At 43.8% G+C, this 24508-nt stretch overlaps 1 protein-coding gene and 1 pseudogene across 42 annotated transcripts in view; one reads left to right on the plus strand and one right to left on the minus strand.

Moving 5' to 3' along the window:
- The window catches only part of CAMTA1 (calmodulin binding transcription activator 1), an 853189-nt gene that overhangs the window by 656509 nt on the left and 172172 nt on the right, over window positions 1–24508 (minus strand). The gene's annotated exons all lie outside the window — the stretch shown is intronic.
- On the plus strand, window positions 10410–10534 carry LOC139082104 (U4 spliceosomal RNA; annotated as a pseudogene).

Consider the following 24508-nt stretch of genomic DNA (forward strand, 5'->3'; position numbering starts at 1 on the left):
AAAATACTGTAAAAATTGTATGTTTCCAATGTTTGATTTGATAAGGAGGTAAAGGAGAAATCATAGAATGCGAGTGTGGAAGACGAAGGAAAGAGAAATCCTGTGGCTCTGATGCAGACAGGCTCCTGCCCTCAACAGCTCCGTGTGGAGGTGAGCTCAGACTCAGCAGGTGCAGAAGTCCCTCGTGACAGGTGATCAGAGCTCAGTCACGGCAAGTCCCCAGCACTGGTGGCGGCCCGAGGGACAACTCTTCCAGCTCACCTTCTCATCCCCACTCAACTGTGTTCCCAAGCTTGCCTCAGGGATGGGTGAGCTTCTTCCTCAGCTCTATCATTTTCCTTACAATTACTGAGCTAATTTCTATGCCTGGGCCTCAGGGTAATTCTGAAAGGAGTACAGGGTTTGGTTTGGTTTTGCCTTTTCATCAAAAAAACAATAAAAGCAGGGCCAGCCTGGTGGCGCAGCGGTTAAGTGCGCACGTTCCGATTCAGTGGCCAGGGTTCGCTGGTTCGGATCCCAGGTACGGACATGGCACCGCTTGGCAAGCCATGCTGTGGTAGGCGTCCCACATATAAAGTAGAGGAAGATGGGCATGGGCGTTAGCTCAGGGCCAGTCTTCCTCAGCAAAAACAAGAGGATTGGTGGTAGTTAACTCAGGGCTAACCTTCCTAAAAATAAATAAATAAATAAATAAAAACAATAAAAGCAATAAAGCCTGCCACCTTCCACTCAATAGGATTTCTAGAACTAATGCCACACTCTCACAAAATACCACCACTTATTTTTTTCTTCTTTCTACTTTTCTGTACTTTCTGAGTTTTCTGTGATAAATATTAGTCCTTAATGGGAAAAAGAAAACTCTAATCTTAAAAATCTCTTTGCTCACCAGATCTTACCATCCAGGGTTTTAAGATCAGTCAGGAGAATCAGAAGACATCCCATTGCCCAAGGCAAGACTAGATTTAAATCTGGAAAGTTTTCAAACCCAAATGCTGCACGCAGGTCTAAGAAGGAATTCCCAGTTTTTTCTAAATCTAGCCAAGTCCAGAACACAGCACTAATGTGTCCCCCCACCCTCTTCCCTTCCCCTTCAAATGCTTCAGGCCAGCCTCACCACGGCCGCTCTATCCCTCCCTGGCCTCTCTATGTTCTTCCTCCCTCACACTTCCCTGCCCTGGTCTTTTCCGCACCAGCTCCTACTCAGCCAGCTCGGATAGCTGCTGCTCTGCCCAGGATGCTCCTTCCTCCAGACCCTGTGTTCTGCTTGCCTGGATTCTGTGAATACCTGTGTGCAGGTGAGTGCTTAATCCATGTGTCAGATGGGCTTACTCTGAGTACCTAGGACTCGTAGTGGCCCTGGCTGGAAACATTTTTCCCCCTTTTCTTTGCTGCGTGATACTGTCAGTCTTAGATGCTCTGGCTACTATAAAAAAATACCATAGATTAAGTGGCTTAAACAAAGAAATTAATTTCCTCACAGTTCTGGAAAATGGAAAGTTCAAGATCAAGGTCCAGCACGGTCCAGTGTCTGGTGAGGCTTTCTTCCTGACTTGCAGATGGCCACCTTCTTACTATGTCCTCACATGGCAAAGAGAGAGCAAACTCTGTTCTCTTCCTCTTCTTTAATGGCACTAATCCCATCATGGGGTCCCACTCTTATGATCTCATCTAACCCTAATCACCTCCCAAAGGCCCTACCTCCAAATACCCTGGCAGTTAGGGTTTCAACATAAGAATTGGAGGAGACACAATTCTGTCTTTGTTTCAAGGTTGCTGCCTGCAGGGAGCTACCTTGGCCCCCCTAGACTGGGTTAGCCCCCTTCCTACCTATCCCCTACTGTCTGTATACCACTTTTTATCATTATCTGTATATTGATTGGGCTTCTCCTTCACACCCAGCAGATAAGATCAGTGAAGGCCAAGACTAGACCCATCTTGCCCATCAGTGTACCCCAGCACCTGACACAGAGGCTTACTGTGTTCAGAAAGTACTTGTTGAAAGAGAGAAGAAAGGAGAAAAGGAAGGAAGAAGAGAGAGAGGGAGGGAGAATTTAATGAATTAATTCATTAATAGGTTGATGGGTCATTTCTCCCAGATAACTGAACCTGGACTCCCTGGAGGCTCCAAGGGGGCCCCATCCTCTTCATCTCACCAGGAGCCTTCAAATGGGCACTTAGCATCAGTCAGGTTTTAGCAAATGGAGTACCTGCCTAGAAAACTGGCCTGAGTGTAATTTGATGACCCAAAAGCCTGGCTCCCAAGGTTGGCATCTAACAATTTCTCAGGTGAGAGAAAGTAGACATGGCAAAATAGTTACAATCAGTCCATCTAGTTGAAGGGTAGACAGGTGCTCATTACCTTCCTCTTGCAACTTCTCTGTAGGTCTAAAACTTTTCAAACTCAAAAAATTGAAAAACAGGCAAAACTAAATTATAGTATTAGAAGTCAGGATAGTGGTTGGTTTTCTTTAAGGATGGGGTGATTAGGGGAGCGGGCTTCTGAGGTGCTGGCATGTTATATTCTTGAAATAGATGTTTTTCATACTTCCACTGATCTGCACAGTTTTGTTTGGTACATTTTTTTTGTATGCATGCTTAATGTCACAATAAAAAGACTTACAAGTTTTTTTAAAAAGCAAGCAAAATACACACATTTCTAAAGGCTCTGTGGGATTGTGAGAACATTCTAGTAGTAGGATGGGACCATCTAAGCTCTGCTCAGCTGACTGGCCAAGCCCCCAGGTCAGATTCCAGAAGCCAGTCCCCGGCAGCTGCCTCTCCTTCCCAAGCCAGTTTCGGGTTCCCCACCCAAGTTCTCCAGCTAAGGTCTCAGCTGCCTCATACAGAAGTCTAAATGCAATTGATGCCAAACCCCCATTTTTGAAAAAAAACAATAGACTTGGCCTCTCTGCTGCTTGGCAATTATTCTCTCTTCAAATAGACAATTTTTCACCATTAACTGGACAACGGGATTTTAGTTTGTAAGGTGATCCATCTAGAAAATAATGCAGTGTCCACCATAATTCCCATTTCCTAAGCATGTTGGGCTATTTTTTATTTCAAAGAAAGCTAGGGAAATCATTTTCTGTAACCAGATGCATTCTTGTGCTCAGATCATCTCAAAACAGCTTACATTTTAAAGTGGAAGTATACCTTCGAGAGGCATAGCACAGCTTGGCCCCTTCGGGGAGTTAATTTTCAAAATAAAAATAATAATGATGAATAATCTCTTATTTGACAGGCAATGACAGGTTTTGACTCACCTCTCACCACTGCTACTGCCTCCCAGGGTATAAACCAATGCTTTTGTAAAGTGGGAGTTTTCTCATTATTCTCATCCTCAACCTGTAATAACATGGGTTTATTCTGCTGGTATATGAAAATCATTACTCTTTCTAATGGAAACAATAACTTCTGAACAAAGTTCCTGTGTGTCCTTCCCTGACTGCCAACCTACCTGCATGAGTGATTCTGAAAACCACAGGAACTTAGGAGATGATTCAGCTGATCAGATGATTCAGATACTTGCTTCAGTTTTGCTGCCCCAGATTACAGTGATGAAGTCCTGAAGCTCCTTTGCCATAGGCACGTACTCATGAGATCTGGGATTCATTAGCATCTCCTCCAAGAGCCAAGTCTAATTCCAGTTGTTCTTATGTGGACCGCTCACTTAACCAGTTATGTGTGGAATTAATCCCAATCTGGTTCGCCCCTGACCCTCTCACCCTCAGTCACCAGACATGCTTCTGGACCACATTACACTATGTTGACAGAGCAAACTGAAAGCATACAAACTCATTTTAATACTAACCTTTGCAAAATGCAATTAGGACAGCAAATCTGTATTATTCTGAAGCCAAGTTCAGAAAATGTGATGGTGGTGGTGGCGGGTAGCACTGTTCTAAGTATTTCTGCCCCTCTCTCCTTCAATTAGACTAGTGGTTCTCAACCAGTGCAAATTTCCCCTCAAGGGGCATATGGCAATGTCTGGAGACATTTTTGATTGTCACAGCTGGAGGTGAGTGCTACTGGTATCTAGTGGGTAGAGGCCAGGGATGCTGCTAAATATCCTACAATGCACAGGACAGCCCCTCAGCAAAGAATTATTCAGCCCCAAATGCCAATAGTGCCAAGGTTGAAAAATTGTGAGTTAGATCATCAGCAATTTACCATGGTCCTTACCATGTGCCTTCAAGGAGTTTCTCCCACTTGTATGTTTTGTCCTCTGTGATGAAACACTGGGGATTACAGGTTTTGGGAGCACTTAGAAAGAAGCTGTGACCACCAGGAGCCAATCCAGCATCATGGGAGTGAGCCATGACAAACCGTTGCATTTATCTTATTGATAGGACTCATATTCTGTTCATCTTAGCGCCTTTGGATTTCAGCAAGGCAGCTGCCAGAGTCCCTCGTGCTATATTTGTAAATTAGCTGAACTCATACAGGCTAGATGGTAGTACAGGCCAAGAGATGCATTGTTGGTTGAAAAACTGAACTTGCAAATTATGGACTTACAGATCCCAGTCACCCAGAGGGAGGCCTCCAACAGCATGCCACAGGCTTTGCCCTCAGCCCTGTCATGTGGGACATTTCTATAAAAGGCTTGAATAAAGTCATAGAAAGTATTCATGTGAAATCCCAGGAACAACATTGAGAACGATGTTGATATTCTGGTGGGCTGAGACACACTTCAAACAGACCTCAATGCGTTTATGATAGAATAAGCCAGCTACTTGACAATAATACGTAGCCTTAGACATCTTTATGACTTTCAAAGCACTTTCACACCAGGCTATTTCATTTGATCGTCATCACCAGTCCATAATGTGGGTGGGTCTCCTGACTCCCAGCCCAGCTCCTTTCTATATCCCACTTGCTGAGGGGTCAAGACCCTGCACCTAGGTTTAAAGCTTCTCCTGGTCGGAGTCCAGGTCCAGGGAGAGAGTCCACTGGAAAAGAGACTCAAGACAACTCAAAAGGTGTTAACTTGGCTGTGTTAATGTGAGGATAATGTCAAGAAAAAGAAAGTGGCAATGCCATTACTCTCTGCTCTGATCAGCAGCCACGTTTGTGGTTTGGTGTTGGTTTGACTACCACACTTCAAAGCAGTACTGAAAACAAGAGCTCGCTGAGAGGAGGATAACTAAGATGGAGAAGAATAACAATATCAAGTCCTATGAAGAATATGGAAAGAACGGTGGACATTTGCTTGTTAGAGACATCCTAGAGAGCCCATGGTGGCTGTCTTCAATAGTAGAGGTGCTGTCACGGACAAGATGGATTCAACGTATTCTCTGTGGTTCTGTAGGACAGAAGCAGGACTAATGTATATTCAGGGGAAATAATTTAAGCTGAACAGACACAAAAACTTCCTGACCATTTGTACTACTATGAAATGACAGGTAAGTCACTGTGCCAAGAGGTGAGCTCTCCAGCCTTGAAAATGTTCAAGCTCAGGATGGAGCTAAGAGAAGGGATTCAGACGTAGAGTTACTAACTACATCACTTGTTCATTCAGCAAATATGTATTGGGAGCATTGTCCCAGGAGCTGGGGGAGACAGCAGTGAACAAAAGACAAAATCCAGTTCTCATGGAGGTTAGGGGTCAGCAATTATGAAGAAGTGGGAAATGCTGCGGAGACAGGGGCTTTCATGATCATGAAGAACTTCCAATCTAATTTTTTCCCAATACTATTACTGCAATATTCAGATCCTTAAAACATAAAGAAATTAAAAATCTAACAACAAATAACTGTAAATACTTAAGTGTACAGCTAAGAAAGTGTGGGGTTTTCCTATGGACATGGGATCTGGGTTCCTTAAATGGGTCATTAGTGAGTCAAATATAAGATAATATGAGATCAACAAGACCAGTCACCTCCAAAGTCCCTTCTGCCCAAAGACACTGGAATTCTATAAAAACATGTCTATGGCTTCCCACACGGTCTCCTTGTGAGACAAGCCTGGCCACTTGACAAACAAGCTGAGGACTGGGACTCTTCAGCAGCCCACTGGGCTAAGGGAGGAGCAGGAATGAGGGGAGGTTAACAGGTAAGGATGGGAAAGTGGAGACACGAATTTGAAAGTAAACACATGTAGTAAATGGGTCAAACACCTGTGGTCAGAGCCAAAAGAAGCCACATAACCCAGAACCTCAGGCCCCACAGGGCAGAGTCCCCAAGAAAAGGGCCAGCAGGTACCTGCCAACCCCTCAGCTCCCTAGCAGGATTGTGACCCCTTAGACCTGGGCTGCTCCATGGGATCTGGGGAGACTTCCAGACTATTCCACTGCTTCCTCTCTGGGTCCCCCCACACATAAGACACGCTCCTCAAGTCGTCACTGTCCCTCCTCTGTAACTTCCACCCCAAGTGTGGCCACTGGAAGCCAACTCCCCTGCCCCAGAAACCTTCAGAACAAAGCACCTTCAGACAGAGGTAGCTCACGAGACATGAAGTGACCCAGGGTGCTGGCTCTCCATGCTCTGGAGATGCCCCTGAACAAGCAGTAGGAACTGTGAGAAGTTCTTGGGGGAAAGAAAGGTAATTGAGTCCCATGCAGGGGTTTGTGGGAGAGGAGCCTGCTCCATGGTGCGCAGGGCTCCAAGGAAGCTTTCCAGTGGCCCACGTCTACTCCATCTTGCCCCAGGTGGCCATTTCCCCAGCTTGGAGCTGCAGGGTGGCAGCAAAAGAGCAGAAGCACCAGCCCCTCACCTAGCGCCAGCTGTGGAGAAGGTGGGAGCTCTGTGACAACTGCAACAGGCAACAGGGTGGCCCCCAAACTCTCCACCCCATAGGCGAGGAGAGTGCAACCAAGGCTGGCAGCTCCAAGAGAAGAGCCTGCCAGGGTCAGGCTGGCCAGGGGGTGGGCGAGGGGCACCTGAAATCAGGGAATGAGCTATCCCAGATTTTATAACACCAAACTTCTCCACCCTGAGGGGCACCCCTGCCCCTGAGCATTCTCCAAAACTCACCAGGCAAGCCCACATGTGAGTCGGGCACTTCCTCTCCCCAAGGTGAGTATTGCCATCCAGGGCAGCTGGGCTCCCAGGAAAAAGTAACAAGATCTGTCGGGAGGACAGCCACCCTAAGAGAGAGGCAGGAGACAGCCCACATCTGTCCACGAAGCAGAATTAAGAGAATTCAAACCAAGCAAATAAATATCTTCAAAGAGATAAAGGAAGATACTGGGAATATAAAGTAGCAACAGGCAGTTGTAAAGAACCATCAACTGGAAACATTGGGCATGAAACACATAGAAGTTTCATTTAATGGGGACAGAGTTTTGGTTCGGGAAAATGAAAAAGGTCTGGAAATGGCTGGTGGTGATGGTTGACAAATAACGTAAACATACTTAATGCCAGCGAACTGTTCCCTTAAAAAGGGTTAAAATGGTAAATTTTATAATATATATGTTTTACCACAATAAAAACATATAGAAATGAATGAGTAAATAAATGTTTAAATAACTCCATGAACACAAAGACCCTAGCACTGTTTCTGGAACAAAGAAGATGTCAATAAAAGGTAGCTCATATAAAAGAATAACAATCGGTGAAATAAATAAGGAATATAGCATAAATCATTGATTCATTTGGCAAATGTTTATTGAGCATCCACTACATGTCAGACACTTGAGCTAGATGCTGAGGAATAGAGAACAAAATAGACAAAAAGTGCTGACTTCCTGGCCCATACATTCTGGCAGGAGAGATAGAAAATAAATAAGATAAAGAAATAAAATGCAGTGTATACTAAATAGGGATAAGAGCTGTGGAGAACGTAAAGAGGATGGGAGTGGATTCCCAACAAAATAATGAGGACAGGTCTCACTGGGGAGGGGTCCTGGCAGTCAAGCCTCCTTGTGATGACTGATGATAAGGGGCAGAGAGTGGTGGCGAGGGGATATGTGACACATGGGAGAGGTGGGGCTGCATGCCAAGAGTGTACAGCGCTCTGGGCCTCCCTCTGGACTCAAACAAGGGGATGAAGGCGCCAGAGGTGCAGACATCTCATATGTCATTCCTAAAATAAAGCACTCAATAAATAGCCAAAAAGAATAATTTAATGAGCTAGAAGATCACAGGAAACTTTCCCAGAAAGCATCAAGAAAGGATAAAGAGATGGAAAATATTTTTTAAATAAATAAATAAAAGAAAACAGGGAGAACAGAAGTAGACCTTTCAACATCCATATTCTAGGAATCCTAGAAGGAGCGAAACATAAATAGAGGGAGAAACAAATGAGGAACTAACAACCAAGAATTTCCCAGAATTAAAGAGAGATGTAAAAACCTCACAGTGAAAGGATGCAAGAAGTGCCAAAGAATAGAGAAGAGAAACAGAGGGACATTAGATGCTTCTGAAAGGAAAAAACTCAAGAAGATATAATGATCATGAAAAGATATGCGCCTAAGAATTTGGCCTCAAAAAAATGCAGAGTAACAACTGACAGAGCTATGAAAAGAAATATATAAATCAAGAGATTTGGTTGGAAACTACACACCCCTCTTGGAAATTGATAGCTCAAACACACAAAAAGCAAAACACAAAGATAAAGAGATTTATTAAGGCTGAACTAATAAAGATACAGAGAATTCACCCAACAGAGAATACACATCCTTTTTTTTTTTTTTTGAGGAAGACTAACCCTGAGCTAACTGCTGCCAATCCTCCTCTTTGTGCTGAGGAAGACTGGCCTTGAGCTAACATCCATGCCCATCTTCCTCTACTTTATATGTGGGACGCCTACCACAGCATGGCTTGCTAAGAGGTGCCATGTCCGCACCCAGGATCTAAACTGATGAACCCCGGGCCGCCGAAGCGGAACGTGCGCACTTAACCGCTGCGCCACCAGGCTGACCCCTACACATCCTTTTTGAGTGCATATAGATCATTCACAAAAATTAAACATGCAGTAAGCGATAAAGGAAGATTCAGTAAATGCCACAGAATCAACATCATACAAACTATGTTTGAGACTATAACACAATAAAATTTAAAAATATTAACAAAAAGATGGCTTGCAAATCCAATATATCTGGGAGCTAAAAAAAATCCTATTGATCCATGTTAAAAGAAAAATCATAAGGGAAATTTTTAAATCTTAGAATACCTAGTAAAATCACTATATGTCAAAATTTATGAGACACAAGGAATTCCTCTTCCAATAATGGAGGAGTAGCTCATATTTAATTTCCAACATTTAAAATACTTTTTTTTAATCTGAAGACACCAGAGAGAGACTAAAAGCAAGCAGAAACTGGAGAAATTTGGACACTTGGAAGAAGGTAACGGCACTGGGTGAGTTTCTAAGCATTTTTTTATTGCTTTTTGCCTGAGGCAGACTCCAGTCAGTATCATGGAGCAGCTAATACTCAGATAGAAACCTTCAATCTTACTGCTTGTAGAATCAGAGGACAGAGTGTGTGTGACCACAGCAAACAGAAAATGAAGGAGGAAATCCCAAAAAGGAGAGAGCCGCAGAGCAAGAGATCTAAATTCTGTGCATAAACTGTCCAAATCCCTGGCTGATCCCTGAATTACATACACACAGAGCAGACTCTGAGCAGCCCAGCTGAGGCTCTAAGACCTGAACAGAGATTTCTGTGGCTGCCCAGCTCAAGAAAGACAGTTTAGAGCTTGAATTTGGCAAAGTTAAGTGTCTGCTAAAACAAAAACTCAGTATTATTCAGAACAACATAACAGAGTCCCAAGTCCCTGCAACATATATTCACAAGGTTCAGAATACAATTTCAAATTACAAAATATACAAACAGGAAAATATGACCCATACTCAAGAGAAGAAGCAATCAATGGAGACTTACTCTGAGATGACACAAATGTTTGTATTAAAAATGTCTTTTTATTCTGATCCTTTGACATCTTGGGGCCTTGCTGACACTGGAAGGAACTGCCCCTTCCAGGGTTACTTAATTCCTAGAGATAGCAAACAACTTGCCCAGGAGTGCAACTTTCATATGCAAACCAACCGATCTGAAGCCCATTACCCCAATTATCTCTTTTATTGGGCTCTCACAGGGCTTTCGCACACAGATCACTATTGTCTTGCCCTAATTACCCCAGGGCCAAGTACCAGACACATAGGAACAGCCCCTACACCCCAGAGCCTGCTGAAATTATTCAAACTAGCCAATCCTATCCCTGCTTACCCTGCCTTGCCTTGCCCTTCCCACAAAAAATCACAATAAAGTCTCATGCCCACATTTTCCCCTTATTCCCTCTGCCTCTTGACAAGCCATGGTGCTTCCCCATGTAGCCCACCATGACATGCTGTGCCTTCTCCTTTTGGGAACTGTGAGTGACAAACTATAGTTTCAATGGCAATTGTCTCTTGATCTGTTGGTCTCACCATAGCTGAATAATAATGACCTACATTTTAAAACAATGTTGAGCTTTGCATAGTGGCAGTATCGTAGCCAATGAAGTTTATCCAAGGCATGATGATTGCTAATTAAAACAATGTTGAAATTAGAAGATAAAGATTTTAAAGGAACTACTATAACTACATTCAAGTGAGTAAAGGAAAACATGTTTGTAATGAATGAATAGATAGGTCATCTCAGGAGAGAGGTAGAAACTACAAGAAAAAAAACAAATGAATATTTTATAACTAAAAACTAAAATATCTGAAATATATTCACTGGATTGAAGATAACAGAAGAAAGAGTTAGTGAACTTGAAGACTGGATAATTTCTGTTGATTTATCTCAGTGATTCTCAACTGGAGGTGATTTTGTCCCCCAAAGGACATTTGGAAATGTCTAAAGATATTTTTGGTTGCCACAACTGGGGGGCTATGCTACTGGCATCTAGTGGTAGAGGCCAGGGATGCTGCTGACCACCATACAATGCACAGGAAACCCTTCCCACACAGAGAAAATGATCTGGTCCAAAATGTCAATAGTACTGGGGTTGATAAATCCTGACCTATCTGAAATTGTTTTTAAGAAGTGTACAAGCGTCAGTGATTTGTGAAAAAATAATGCAAGATCAAATATACAAATATCAAATACATGTACAACTGGAGTCTCAGAAGAAAGGATGAGAATAGGGCCGAAAAAATATTTGAAGAAATAATGGACAAAATTTTTCCAAATGTGTTGAAAGACATAGATTTTCAGATTTAAGAAGCTCAGCAAACCCCAAATAAAATTAAAAAAAAACAAAGCAAAAAATACCAAATCATGGTCAAAGTGAATAACACCAAAGACAAAGAGAAAATCCTGAAGGCAGCTGGAGATAAACAACACATTACATAAAAGAGATAGATACATAAATAAATGCTGAATAGCTTCTTATCAAAAACAAGAGGCCAGAAGAGAGAAGAACATCATCCTTAATGTGCTAAAAGGAAAAACTGTTAACCAAAAAGTCTATACCCAACAAAAATATCCACCAATAATGAAGGCAAATAAAGACATATTCCGAAAAATAAAATATAGGAAAATTCACCACCAGAAAATCTTACTGATGGAAAACTTAAATGAAATTCTTCAGGCTGAAGGGAAGTGATACAAATGGGAACTCCGATTTCAGGAAGGAATGAAGAGCCTCAGAAATGTGAGTGATTATAAAAGATATTATTTTCCTAAAATACATGTGGCTGTTTAAAGTAAAAAAAAAAAAGTAAAACGCATTATGGGGCTTATACCAAATACAGATATAATATATATACCAAGTATAGCATAAAGGAGTGAAGATACATTAAACTATATAGTTGCAAGATTCTTACAATTTACATGAAGTGGTACAAATACTAACTGCAAGTAGACTGTGAAAAGTTAAGAATAGGTATTATATTTCCTAGTGTGACCACCAAAAAATGCAAAACATGCAAACAGCATGGCTAAGAAAGCCAATAGAGAAATTTAAATGAAATTCTTTTTAAAATAGTCAACCAAAAGATCAATAAAAAACAGATGAGACAAATAAAAAACGAATACCAACACGGTAGATCTAAATTCAACCATATCAATAATTACATTAAATGTAAATAGACTAAACACTCCAATTAAAAAGCAGAGATTGTCAGAATGGATGAAAAAACAAAACCCAACCATATGCTGTCTACAAGAAACATAGTTTAAATATGAAGACAAAGAAAGTAATAGATGGAAAAAGATTTATTATGCAAACCATAAGCATAAGAAGGCTGGAGTGGCTAAATAAAGTAGACTTCAAGACAAAGAGGGTTACCAGAAATAGAGACATCCCATAATGACAAATAGAGTAATTAATCAGTGAGACATTACAGCCATAAATGTGAATGTGCCCAATAACAGGGCTTAAAAGACAGGAAGCAAAAATTGATAGAAATAAAGAAAGAAACAGACAAATACATTATCTTAATTGAAGATGTTAATAACAGTGTCCAAAAAACATAAAATGCCTAGAAATAAATTTAACAAATGATGTGCAAAACCTCTACACTGAAAACTATAAAACATTGCTGAGGGAGGGGCCAGCCCCGTGGCCAAGTGGTTAAGTTTGTGCGCCCCGCTTTGGCAGTCCAGGGTTTCACTGGTTAGGATCCCAGGTGTGGACACAGCACGCTCATTAGGCCATGTTGAGGCAGCGTCCCAGATACCACAACTGGAAGGACCCACAACTAAAATATACAGCTATGTACTCGGGGATTTGGGGAGAAAAAGCAGAAAAAGAAAAAAAACATTGCTGAGGGAAATTTAAAAAGACCTAAAGAAATGGAGAGATACACCATGTTTGTGGATTGGAAGACTAAGTATTTAAAAGATGGCAATTGTCTCTAAATTGATCTGTATCTTCAGCACTATCCCATTGAAAATACCTGCAGGATTTTTCCATAGACATTGACAAGCTGATTCTAAAATGTATATGCAAATGAAAAGGAAGAGAATAGCCAAAGCTATTTTGAAAAAGAACAAAGTTGGAGGACTGACTTCAAGATTTACTACAAAGCTACAGCAATCACGGTAGTGAAGTACTGACATAAGGAGAGACAAATAGATTAGTTGAACAGAAGAGAGCCCCAGAATAAACTCACTCTTAACAGTCACTTAATTTAGACAGAGGTGGAAAGCAATCCAATGGGGAAAGAAAAGTCTTCAACAAATAGTGCTGACACAACTGGACATCAATATCAAAATAATAAATGTTGTCGCCTACCTTACACCATACACGAAAATTAAGTTAAGATGGATAATAAACCTACATGTAAAAGCTAACTCTATAAAGCTTCGAGAAGAAAACATAGGAGAATATCTTCACAAAGAAGTGGTAAACAAAGATTTCTTAGAGAGGATGAAGAAAGCGATACTATAAAAGGAAAAAAGTGACAAATTAAACTTCAGTAAAATTTAATACTTCTGCTCCTGAAAAGACACGATTATAAAAACAAATAAGCAGGCGACACCTTAGGAGAAAATATTTTCAAAACACGTAGCTGACAAAAGACTTACATCCAGACTATATAAAGTACTTCCACATGACAATAATAAAAAGAAAATCCTAATTTTTTAATGGGCAAAAGATTGGAACAGACCTTTCATAAAGGAAGATATATGAATGGTCAGTAAGCACATGAAAAATATTGTTAGTCATCAGGGAAATGTAAATTGAAACCACAATGAGATCCACTATACACCCACTAGAATGGCTAAAATTAAAAAGACTGACAACATTAAATGTTGGCAAGTATGTGGAGTAACTGGAACCGTCATATGTTGTTGGTGGAAACGTGAAATGGTATGATCACTTTAGGAAAAAAGTCTGCCAGGTTTTTTTTGAAGAAAAAAATAGCACCCAACAATTCTCTCCTAGGCATTTAGTCCAGAGATATAAAAACACACATCCCCAAAATAGACTTGTACAAAATATTCACAGCAGTTTTATTCATAATAGCCAAAAACTGGAAACACCAGATGTCCATTAATGAATGGATAAACAAACTCTAGTACATTCATACAATAGAATATTACTCATCAATAAAATGGAAAAAACTACTGATACCTGCAACAACATAGATGTATCTCAAAAACATGCTGAGGGAAGGAAGCCTTACCCAAAAGAGTCCATATTATATGAATTCATTTATATGAAGTTCTAGAACAGGTAAAAATAATCTATAGTGAAAAAAATCAGAACAGTGATTGGCTATGGAGGGGATGTATTGACTGGGAAGAGGCAAAAGTGAACCTTTTGGGGTGATGGAAATGTCTATGTCTTCATAGGAGTTTGGATTATGTAGATGTACGCATTTGTCAAAACTTGTCAAATGGCACATTTAAGATTGTGCACTTCACTATATATAAATCTTACCTTAAAAAGTAAATAAACAGTTCACAATATGCATTCTGAAATATTTAGGGGCAACATGTACTGTTATCTGCAATTGACTCTGAAATATATCACAAACTAAGATTGACAAATACATACATGAATGGATATGTGATCAAGCAAATAGAGCAAAGTGTTAAAGTGATGGAGATAAGGATGTTAACTACAACTCTTTCAACTTTTCTTTATGTTTGAAATTTTTCATAACATAACATTGAGGGAAAAGAATTGTGGAACACAGCTTAAGCAGTATTCAAAGAGAATTTTATAGTTCGAATGCATTTAACAGAAAACAAGAAAGATTAAAAATAAACGCATTAAGCATTTGTGCTAAAGATGCTGGTGGCCTACCAATATCTATTCTCCTTTTCTACCTCAACAACACACCCCGATTTTATCCTGGGCAGGAAAGTACTGAGTAAAAGATGCCCATTCCAGCCCCCTTTGCAGATAGATTTGGCCAATGAGATGTTAGCAGAAGTGGATGGGTAAGCCTCCTAGGAAAGCTCTTTCAGAAGCTGACAAAGAGCTCAAAGGGTCTTTTCCATTCACTTCTTGCCTGGAATCCAAAAGTCATATTGCCACTCTACTCCTGCATTCTCCTTTGCTCCAATTCAGCTGATCCCTTATATTCCTCAATCCCAGGGCCAGCCTAGCAAGCTCTAGGGGCAGTAAATGATGACAAAATAAATTTTTTAAAATGTTTTAAATATCCAGGTGGTGGAAATGTTTAAACCTCTTTTAGTAGTTGACAAATGATGTGACCTTCCAGAGTCTAAAGCAGATGGCTGTCCTTTCAGAGGAAACTCTTTCTGCACCAGCACCAGCATTCCAACAGCCCTGGCCAGTGCGATGGCTCTTTCTAAAGCCTGAGAGCTCCCACCCAAATGAAGAGGTTTACTGCCTCACTTAGGAGCAATAACACAGCAGAGACCTTGAGCCACGGTTCTTGTAAATCTTGTTTGGGGAAAAAAAAAACCTTTCAATTCCCAGTGGAAATATGCAAAATAGCCTCCACACTGTAAATCTTCCTTTTCAGTTCTAAGGAGATAAGTTGGACCTATTAACCTTCCATGTTATTTTCAACTTCATTATTTGAGCTGACACGACAAGAGAGCGGTGACGGCTCTTTCTGGCAGAGTGCATGTAAATCGCTTTCTCAAAGGAAATTACTTCTCCGGCCTGAATGTTATTAATCTAAATTCTCCGTTAGTCAAATTGTTGCCCATAATAAATATGGAACAGGTTGCGATACTTATAGAGTGGGGCACTCTTGGTGGGTGCCCATCCGTTCCTAACCCTCTTCCATGGCACTGTCCCCTTGGAAGAGGCTGTCCTGGATTGCTCCCTTTGCATCAGGCCTATGATGGTGGGAGGCAGACGGGAGATGGCTCACTTGGGGGTGGCCCTTGGCTCTGCTCTGGTCTGCCCCAGGCACCTCCACCCCTCCTGTCCCCCTGCCCCTCCTGCCTCATCAAAAGGGAAAGCAATTCCTGGCCTAACAGAATGCTTCTGATGCCCTCTCCAGTTGGAACAAGATCTCTCAAGGAAAGCTACCAGGAGCAGGCTTGCATCATCTGCCTAGGATGGGCTGAGGCTAGACTGTCAGCCCAGTGCTCCAAAGACCAGGTTTCCCTGATCCCTCGGGCGGCCAGCCAGATTACTCACGGGCTGACCCCAGGGTTACGGATTAAACTCTTCACAATACCATTTAATTCACATTTTGCTCAGCACCAAAGTCTTTGCAAATCATGCTATTTTCAGAATCTGGGGAAGGGGGATGGAGTTGGCTAATTTGTATGCAGCCCAACCCTACCCGTTGGCCAGGCCCTGAAGAACTCTTACATAAAGATACTCATTTCTGACAAGGCAACCTTAAAGATGGAGAAAGCTAGCTGCCGTGGAGCAGGGGTGGGGGCATACAAAAAGCTTTTTTCAGTTTCTACTGGGGTTTTTTCCAGGGTAATTACAAGAAGTTTAGGATCCATTCGGGAACTGGTAGTTCATTAAATGAATTTCCATCTGTGTATCCACCACCTAAGAAGTATCGCTTGGTACAATACTCGGGCTTTTATTGTATATAAGTCAGATTGTTAATTTGCAGCGTGCAGCACTGAAAGGATCATTTCAATAGCGTCTGATTATGCAAAATGAGACTGGGTTTTCATTAGGTTTGGCTTCTGTGCTCCTTAACACTTGATGGGGTGCCAGGATGCAGGATGGAGCTCCGTACAGGGAAGGAAACCCAGCACCATCTTTCAGAGCACCCCGGGCCCTTTTGCCAGCAGGGCCATCCAGCACAGCACACCCATACCACCCTTCTACCTCAGAGGGGCCCTCTCCCAGCCCCTGCCCATGCACTCACTCCCACTCCCCCAGCACTGCATAGCCCAGTGATGGCCACTAGGAGAACTCTGACAGTAAAATGAAACTTGTGAAAGATTAGCTTCTAGATTCCAAGCATGTCCTGGGTCTATTGATTTTAGTTAAGGGATAATCTTCCCAGGGAGGAGGGATGGGAGGGAGGGCAGCCCCTGCTGATGGTGCAGCGCTGAAGTCAAACAGAGCCAGCTCAGCCCCACAGAGTTACAGGAGGAGATCAAAGATTACAGAAGCCAGCTCTTGCTGCAGATGATGCTCGCCCAGGGACCACGAGGCTGGGGTGGGTACCACGTGGCCCAAGCTGGGGATGAAGGAGGGAAGGAGTGACAGGAAAGAAGGGGAATCTGGATTCCTGGGACCAAGGGCAAGATGTCCCTTTTTCATAATAACCTATAGGATTTGGTCCTGTGCATCCCGCATTGCATCTGATAGCAATGAATATCTGCAGGTTGTCAAAGGAGAGAAAGGAAGAGGGACTTTATAAATGCATCCTCATTTGTCCACAGCTTTATTGTCTATTCTGGTCAGACATCTCTTCTCCCAGCTAATTCACCTGAAGGCCAGGTCTTGCCTGAATGGTCTCGGGAGTCCTCAACCTGGGTTGAACATCAGAATTATTTGGGGAGCCTGAGCCCAACCCCAAACCATTTAAAATAAAGTCTCTGAGAGTCCCTGGCACCCAGATTTTAAAAGTTCCCCCAGGTGATGATAATGTGCAGACAGGGCTGAGAACGCCTAGATCAGATCATCTGTTTACCAAATTGCTCACCCTAAGTCAGAGACACACAAAGGAGCATTGGAGTGAACCAACCCCTGGGGTCTCACATGCCATTAGGGGCCCAATCAAATCGCTAAATCTGCCCAAGAGCCAGTTTATAAAATATTGGCCCCTGAGTCACAAAGGTTTGTGTCCCGAAAGAAAGTAGGAGGAACACTTCACGGGGGAAGTTGGGCTAAAAACGCACCCCCGCCACTCCAAAGGCCAGGGAGGTTTTCTCCTTGCCTTAACTCACATCCTCCATGTTCCTCTAACCTGCTCGGTGCCAGGTACAGACAACACACCAGGAACCACCTTCTTGGAGTCCCAGCACTTGCAGACTCTTCCAGGAAGCCTCCTCTGATTAATGGGGTAAGCCTAGGTGGCATTTCTCCACATGCCCCAGCACTCACTCTCACAGTTTGTATGTGTCCACTGATGATTGTTGGTAAATGACCAAAGAACAGTGTCTCTCCCTCCACATTCTCCCTCCTTAGATTGTAAATCCCTCCCAGGCAGGCACCACGGTACCCAACATCTCTGTAAAACGCTCAGCCTCTCCCAGGACAAGAGTGCCCACATGTAGTCAGTCCACCCTCTCCCTGACCAGAGTCCACTTTCCTCTCTCTGGGATCTGCTCTGCCCAGCGAGCCGTCTCCAAAACTCCCTCTGTCACATTCTGGGCTGTGTCCCCTGCCTCAGCTGAGGACAGAAGGCTGTTTTGCTCCTCTTGCTTAGAGGAGACCCAGACTTTCCATCAAACGACCATCCCCTGATGCTGAAAGGATGCCCTACCCCACCTGCTGACTCGAGCACCTAAGCAGGGAGAGTCTTGGGGAGGAGGACGCCCTGCAGGGTGACGTGTGGCAGCGGAGCCAGTCCCGTCAGACCCGCCATCCTTTGATAGCCACCTGCAGGTGCCAACAGGGAAATGCAGAAAAAGTCCCAGGAGGGCTATACTCAGGAGTGACCCCTTAAAAGTCTGAAAGTCTATAATTCCAGAATGTTCTCCCATCCCTGAAGGAAACAGGTCAGCCCAGGAAGAGCTAATCCTCCTGCAGTCAGAGGTTAGAAGATGAAGCTCCTGCCCACACACAGAGGTGCAGGGAGCATCCGGAGCACGATAAATCTGAGAGTGCAGAAGGCCTCTCTCCTCATTTGTTAGTCAGCGATGTGTGAAAATGTTAATGAAGGGAGTTATAATCTATGAGAATTTCACTATTAAAATGTAGTGCACGTCTGAAGGCTTCTGCTTACACGCAGCCCACTGTACATCAATCCCCTGTGCGCTGCTAATAATAGATGCAACTGCCTCTCTGTCTAGCCACCTTCGCCCTGGCAATTCTAAGATTTGCTACAACTGTTATTGTAGAAATTATTTTCATGCTATTAACTGTGAATTTTATTATATGTGTTCTTAAAAGAAAATAAATGCAGAGAGATTGTAAGTGTATATTGGGCCCCCGATGAAAGTATTTTTAAAAATATAACGTAATGACAAGAAGCACTGAAGTGGGGTGATATAATGGTGCCTTCCCTTATTGAAACCTAAATTAGATTCTGCATTGTAAATGTGCATAAAGAAGTTTCTTTCTTTTCATGGAGGAAATTTCTATTCTGAAATGGCAGTACCTTGCCAGTTGCAAAGAGGAGAAGAGCAGAACCCAGACGTTGGCCCCTTCCTGATTCACGGTGGGCGTCTGAAACACCCCGCAGCATCTCACCTGAGCAAACCCATGAAGCCTTTACGGGGGGACCGCTACAGCTACGGCCACAGTCCTCTTGCCAAAACCAGGCTGGGCCTGGCGGGGCTGATCTCAGCTCTGCAGTGAGTCCCACGGCCCTGTGCTCATGGCTCCAAACCGGCAGCTTTCTCACGCTTACTGCTGAGGGGTGAGGCTCGCAGTCAGAGCAGGCTCCCGGGCACAGGACCTAACAGGCATCAGGCCAGGTGGTCATCCAGTGGGATGTAAGAGCTTTAGCCAAAACTGGAAATAAGATCCACAGGGTAGCCTACATAAAACCAGTGTAGCAGATACAACGATCCCTTTCTCTGGGAAGCGACCCCTACAATGCATCACAGGGGTGTGCCCCAGCAGTCTGAATGTGCGACCCTGGCCCCCTCTAAAGTAGATGACTCCACACTCTTTTCCCCAGGAATTTGAGATTGGATTCGAAGGCCTGTAAGTCGCCTCTTCGTGTGGCTGACCTGATACATGTAAACTCGGGCCACTGGAGCTGAGGACAGAACTGAGCCAGTCTGCCAAGAGAAAACAATGCAATGTGCAGAGAGGCAGGAGATGGAGCGAGAGTCTGCATGGCCTTCCAGTTCCTTGTTCTGGCTTCTACCTGAACCTGCTTCTCCCCATGAAACATCCCTATACCCTCACAATAAGTTCTCTTTTTTTCTCATGCTGGCTTGAGTTTTCTTCTGTAACTTGTGACAAAAGAGTCAGAATGTTGTTGGCTAATGTAGGAGGGGTCTAGAGATATTTTGAGATGCTTAGCTTAATTTTCATGGAATGCCCCAGACGTATTCAGTATTGCCATCCTCTAACCATCCATCCATCCAGTCATCTATCCATCTATCCACCCAACAATCCATCCATCTATCCATCTTCCCATCTACTCCCCTCTAGATCTATCTATTCATCCGCCCATCCATCACCCATCCACCCACCCAGCCATTCAATAGATCTATGTATTGAGTGCCTACCGTGTGCCAAACACTGGGCTATAGCAGTGAACAAATTACTTATGGAACCTGCCTCCATGAAGCTTTGTAGAAAAGTTAAATATAAAATAAAATAAAACATTAAATATACAAAGACAAGTTATGATAAGTACAGGTTTCCCCCACTGCCTGAAGGTTTACTTCACACCACTTCGTTTTAATGAGAGACCTATGTTAGTACCTGTTTTCGCCAAATGAAGGAAATCCAAAGAGGATTTTCGCTTTTACAGAAAAAGGCAAAAAGCAAAAATCGTGTTCAGCTTGCTTTGCAGCAAGCCATTATAGAGGCAGTATGTACCCCAAGCAGCAAGAGTGGCGCCACCAAGCCCCTTCCCCAGGAACTACACTCGGCATGCCAGCATCAAGCCGCCAGCGCTTTGAACTGCGTCTGTGAGCATCTGTGCTTCTCGATTTATTTTGGTAGGTTATTTTTTGGGTCTGAGAACGCTCAAAAATTTTTCCCATATAAATGAATGGTAATAGGTTCTTCACTTTACGCCATTCCAGCTTAGGGAAGCTTTCACGGGAACGCTCTACTTTCAGAGAGCAGAGGAAACGTGTATTACAAAGGAAAAGCACGTCGTGTAATGACAGATTACGACAGAGGTGCCTGTAGATTTGGGGGATTGAGACTTAAGCTGAGATTTAGTAAGAGTTAGCAGATGAAGAGGGAGAGTGGGTACCACGGGCCTGAGGCTGGAAGAGTGTCAGTGCCTTTGGAACTAAAAGGCGGCCAGTACTGCTGGAATGTGGTAGAAGGAAGGACGGGGTGAGGCTCAGGGGACTACACAGGGCTTAAAGACTAGCTCTTTCTGAAAAAAAATATATTTTCTAAGATCATCAAGACAGGAAGGGTTTCCAGGAATGCAGGTTTCCCCACATACGCTCTGAGTTTCTTTCTGGAATTCACATTTGGACAACCTGACCCAGGGGAGATTAACGGAGGAAACAGACAGCAAATAGGACCCACACGTGGGGAGCCTGGTGAAGACCCCCACTCCGCTGCCTCCTTCTGCACTCCACTTGTGAAGACAAACGCAGAGCCACCTCTCCAGTGCCAGCCCTCATTTTCAAAGCTGATGGACTCTCAGTTGCCTGTGTCCAGCATGGAAGAGGGAACATCCTGGAAATAGCCCCTTGAGCTCTGGCCCAGAAGCACTGCTCCCCCAAAACAGCATCTGGAGGCCTCACCCATCCTTAGAGGGTACTCTGTGGGTGGATTTACAGTCTGAAGGGTGGAGACACAGTGCACACTGCTGGGAGAAAAGTTCTGGGCTGAGCGTCAAGACGGCCCAGCTTCTAACACTGTGCAACCATCAAAAAAGGCTTCGGTGTTCAGAAACATAGAAAAGCGTTTATTATGTAATGTGAAGTGAAAAAGTAGAGTATAAAATTGTACAGAGGAAGAACCCAGCTATATAAAAATACATAGACGAAAGTCTAGAAATTGGTAAAATGTGGTGCAGTTGCCATCTTCTAAAGGTACTTTTTTGAAGCTTTCAACTTTTTTATCAAGGAGCACATGTTACTACTAGATATGGCCACGCCCTTTAGTCGAAATTCTGAATCCAAGCAGCTCAGGAAATCCTAAGTTTTTTTCTTAAATTTGGCACCATTTGGTGGCACGACTTAATCTAAACTGACACAATTTCTAGTCATTTATCCCACTTAGTGTGAATATTCATATATTTTGCTGCAGAAATATCAATGTATTTGCTTATAGCGTGTTGCTCCAAAAGCCACTGAGGTTGTACCGGCACATGCTCTGTATTACTCTTCCAAAATCCAAAGGATTCTGAATTCTGCAAACAACTGACCTAGAGGGTTTCAGGTAGGGGAACTGAAATTTAAAAATACATACCCAGTGATAGCAAAGGAAGCCCAAGATTCTTGATTGAGTCTTGAGTCTGTTACTGACTTGCCATGTAATCTTACAGGAGTTACGTCTCTCTGGGACCTCAGTTTCCAGATTTGCACCATGAAGGAGGAAGATCTCAAGTCTCTCCTGGGTCTGCCTCTCTACATTCTCGTGATTCCTGGTGCTACCGTGATGCAATGCAGAGTCCCTATGGGGGACCCATCCCTTCATGCTAATGCCTGGTCCATCCCTGGCTGGCCAGAGAAAGGAGCCCCAGGCCTATGGGAGGAGAGGAAGGCTTCTGGATGTCTGGTGGTAGCAGAATGGTAACTGCCACTGGGGAAGCTAGCGCTTGCCTTCAATCCCATCCCAAACTTGCAGACCCCTGATGGGCAAGCCCCAAGTACTACTACAAGCGAGTGAGGGTCTGCCAGCTTCTCCAGCAAGTGCTCCTGGCAACTCAACAGTAAGGAGTAGCTGGGGGGGATGGGGGGTGGCAAACTGCCTCTCCAAGGGGATTCCTCCAAGGATGCTCCTCTCTGGAAGAAAAGCCCAAAGGAGTAAAGTCCCAAAGGTGGGTTTTTTAAGGACTTGAACGACAGAAGGATGGGGGGGTCCTTTTTGTCCCACAACTCAAAGCACTTTGATACCCCCTTCTCATGCACTTAGCGGACCCTTCCCACAGCTGGGGCAGCAAGGAAAGCACCGTGAAAGTGAAGGGACAGAGAATGTATCCCACACCCCAGGGTTCCTCTCCCCCACATTACATCACCACCACCACATCTTCGTGATTTTTAATTTTCTTCTAATTTTAGGATTGTAGCCGCGTTCTAAGAACCCCTCTAAGTGTTTTAGGGAGATGGTAATGGTCCCACACTAAAATAATTCAACCAACACTATAATTTTAGTGCCACCATCAAAATGAAATAATGGCTGTTTACTATGTTACACCTTTCAAATGACCTTCATTTGAATACAAATTGTGGCTTGAAATTCTAAAAGCTGCTTCGTTCCAGAAGGCTGCGAAATGCAGGAACTCAATGAGGGCTCCTCTTCCCGGAGCCTCCTCCCCAGGACCCGCAGTTTAAATGGATCTCTTTCTCTGGAGCTGCTGGAGACCCATTTAGTGCCTCCATGCAGAATTGAATGGCCCTGGCAGCATAAAACAGGCCAAGAGCTGGGGAGGTGGCTCTGCAGGCATAGCAGGTGGGGGGTTACCTGGGACGGCCAACTGTGCTGGGACTGATGCACAGGGAGCAGGGAGAGTTCAAGAAAATTCTTCAGAGGAGACAGATGCTACTCTGCCCCACCCGGTGCGTGCCGCACATCTCTCACCTGCTTCTTTCGGTGGCATCCTATCTTGTCTCCCTGCTTGTCCCCAGGCTGCCCTCCACACACCCTCCTCCAGCCACACCAAACTACTCACCCCATCCTGAACCTCACTCTGTGCTTTGTCCTGTCTGTGTCATTGCTCAGACACCCACTCTACCAGGTGGAAGAAGGAATGAGCTTCCCAGGCCAGCTGCTGTTCCCGTATTTATGCAACAGTTCAACAAGCACTTCCTGAAAGGCATCGAGGTGGAGAGAAATGGGTAGGTTATATGTGTGAGTGTGTCATTTCTCTGCTCATCCAAGACACTTGGGTTGAGGAGTGTGTCCTACTCAGCTTTATATCCCAAATTCCCAGCCGTCAATTAGTGTTGGTTGAATTGAAATCTCATCTCTAGAAGCTTACTAGACTCGCTGGTAGACTAAGTCTTGCCGATCTAAAACATGCGGTAATTATTACTGTCTTTTATTTACATCAAAATGAAAGCTTTTTAGGAACCCAGGCTCAGCAATTTTTAGATATGTGACTTAGGGTAAGCACTAAATTTCTCCAAATCTTAGAGTAGTACTAATAATAAAATCCACCCTGCAGGTTGCTGTGAAGAGCCACATAAAAAGTTTAACCCGTGCTTGGTGCATAGAGTGTGCTCTATTTATTTGCTGTGTTGTGCATCTGTTGATAATACCCTGCCTGCCTGACTTGTTCTCTAATGTTCTCTGAAGATTTCAGGGTCCAACCTAGGGCCAGGCCCACACTACCTCTCTCCCATCCCCTGCCCCTGCTCTTGCTCTTTGCCTGGCTTGGATCCAAACTAGTCCCTTCCCTCCCCTCTGCCTGTGCATGACTCATCCACCTTCAGGGAGAGCTTGGCTCCCGTCTTTCAGAAAGCCCTCCTGGACCATCATGCCTGTGCTCACCTCCTCCTGGGCAACCTACTCTCTTAGCGTCCATCACAGATGTGCTACCTGCTCCAAGAACCTGACTTGCAGGTGGATCTGCCCTCTCAAAGGCAGTTTCCTTAAGGAAGAAGGCCTTCTCTCCCAGTTCTTCTCTCCAGAGCCCCACAACTGATGGAACACTGTCCCTGCCATCACTCCAAAAGGCCTGGTGCAAG

This window comes from Equus przewalskii, chromosome 2 (genome assembly GCF_037783145.1).
Source record: "Equus przewalskii isolate Varuska chromosome 2, EquPr2, whole genome shotgun sequence".
Lineage (NCBI taxonomy): Eukaryota > Metazoa > Chordata > Mammalia > Perissodactyla > Equidae > Equus > Equus przewalskii.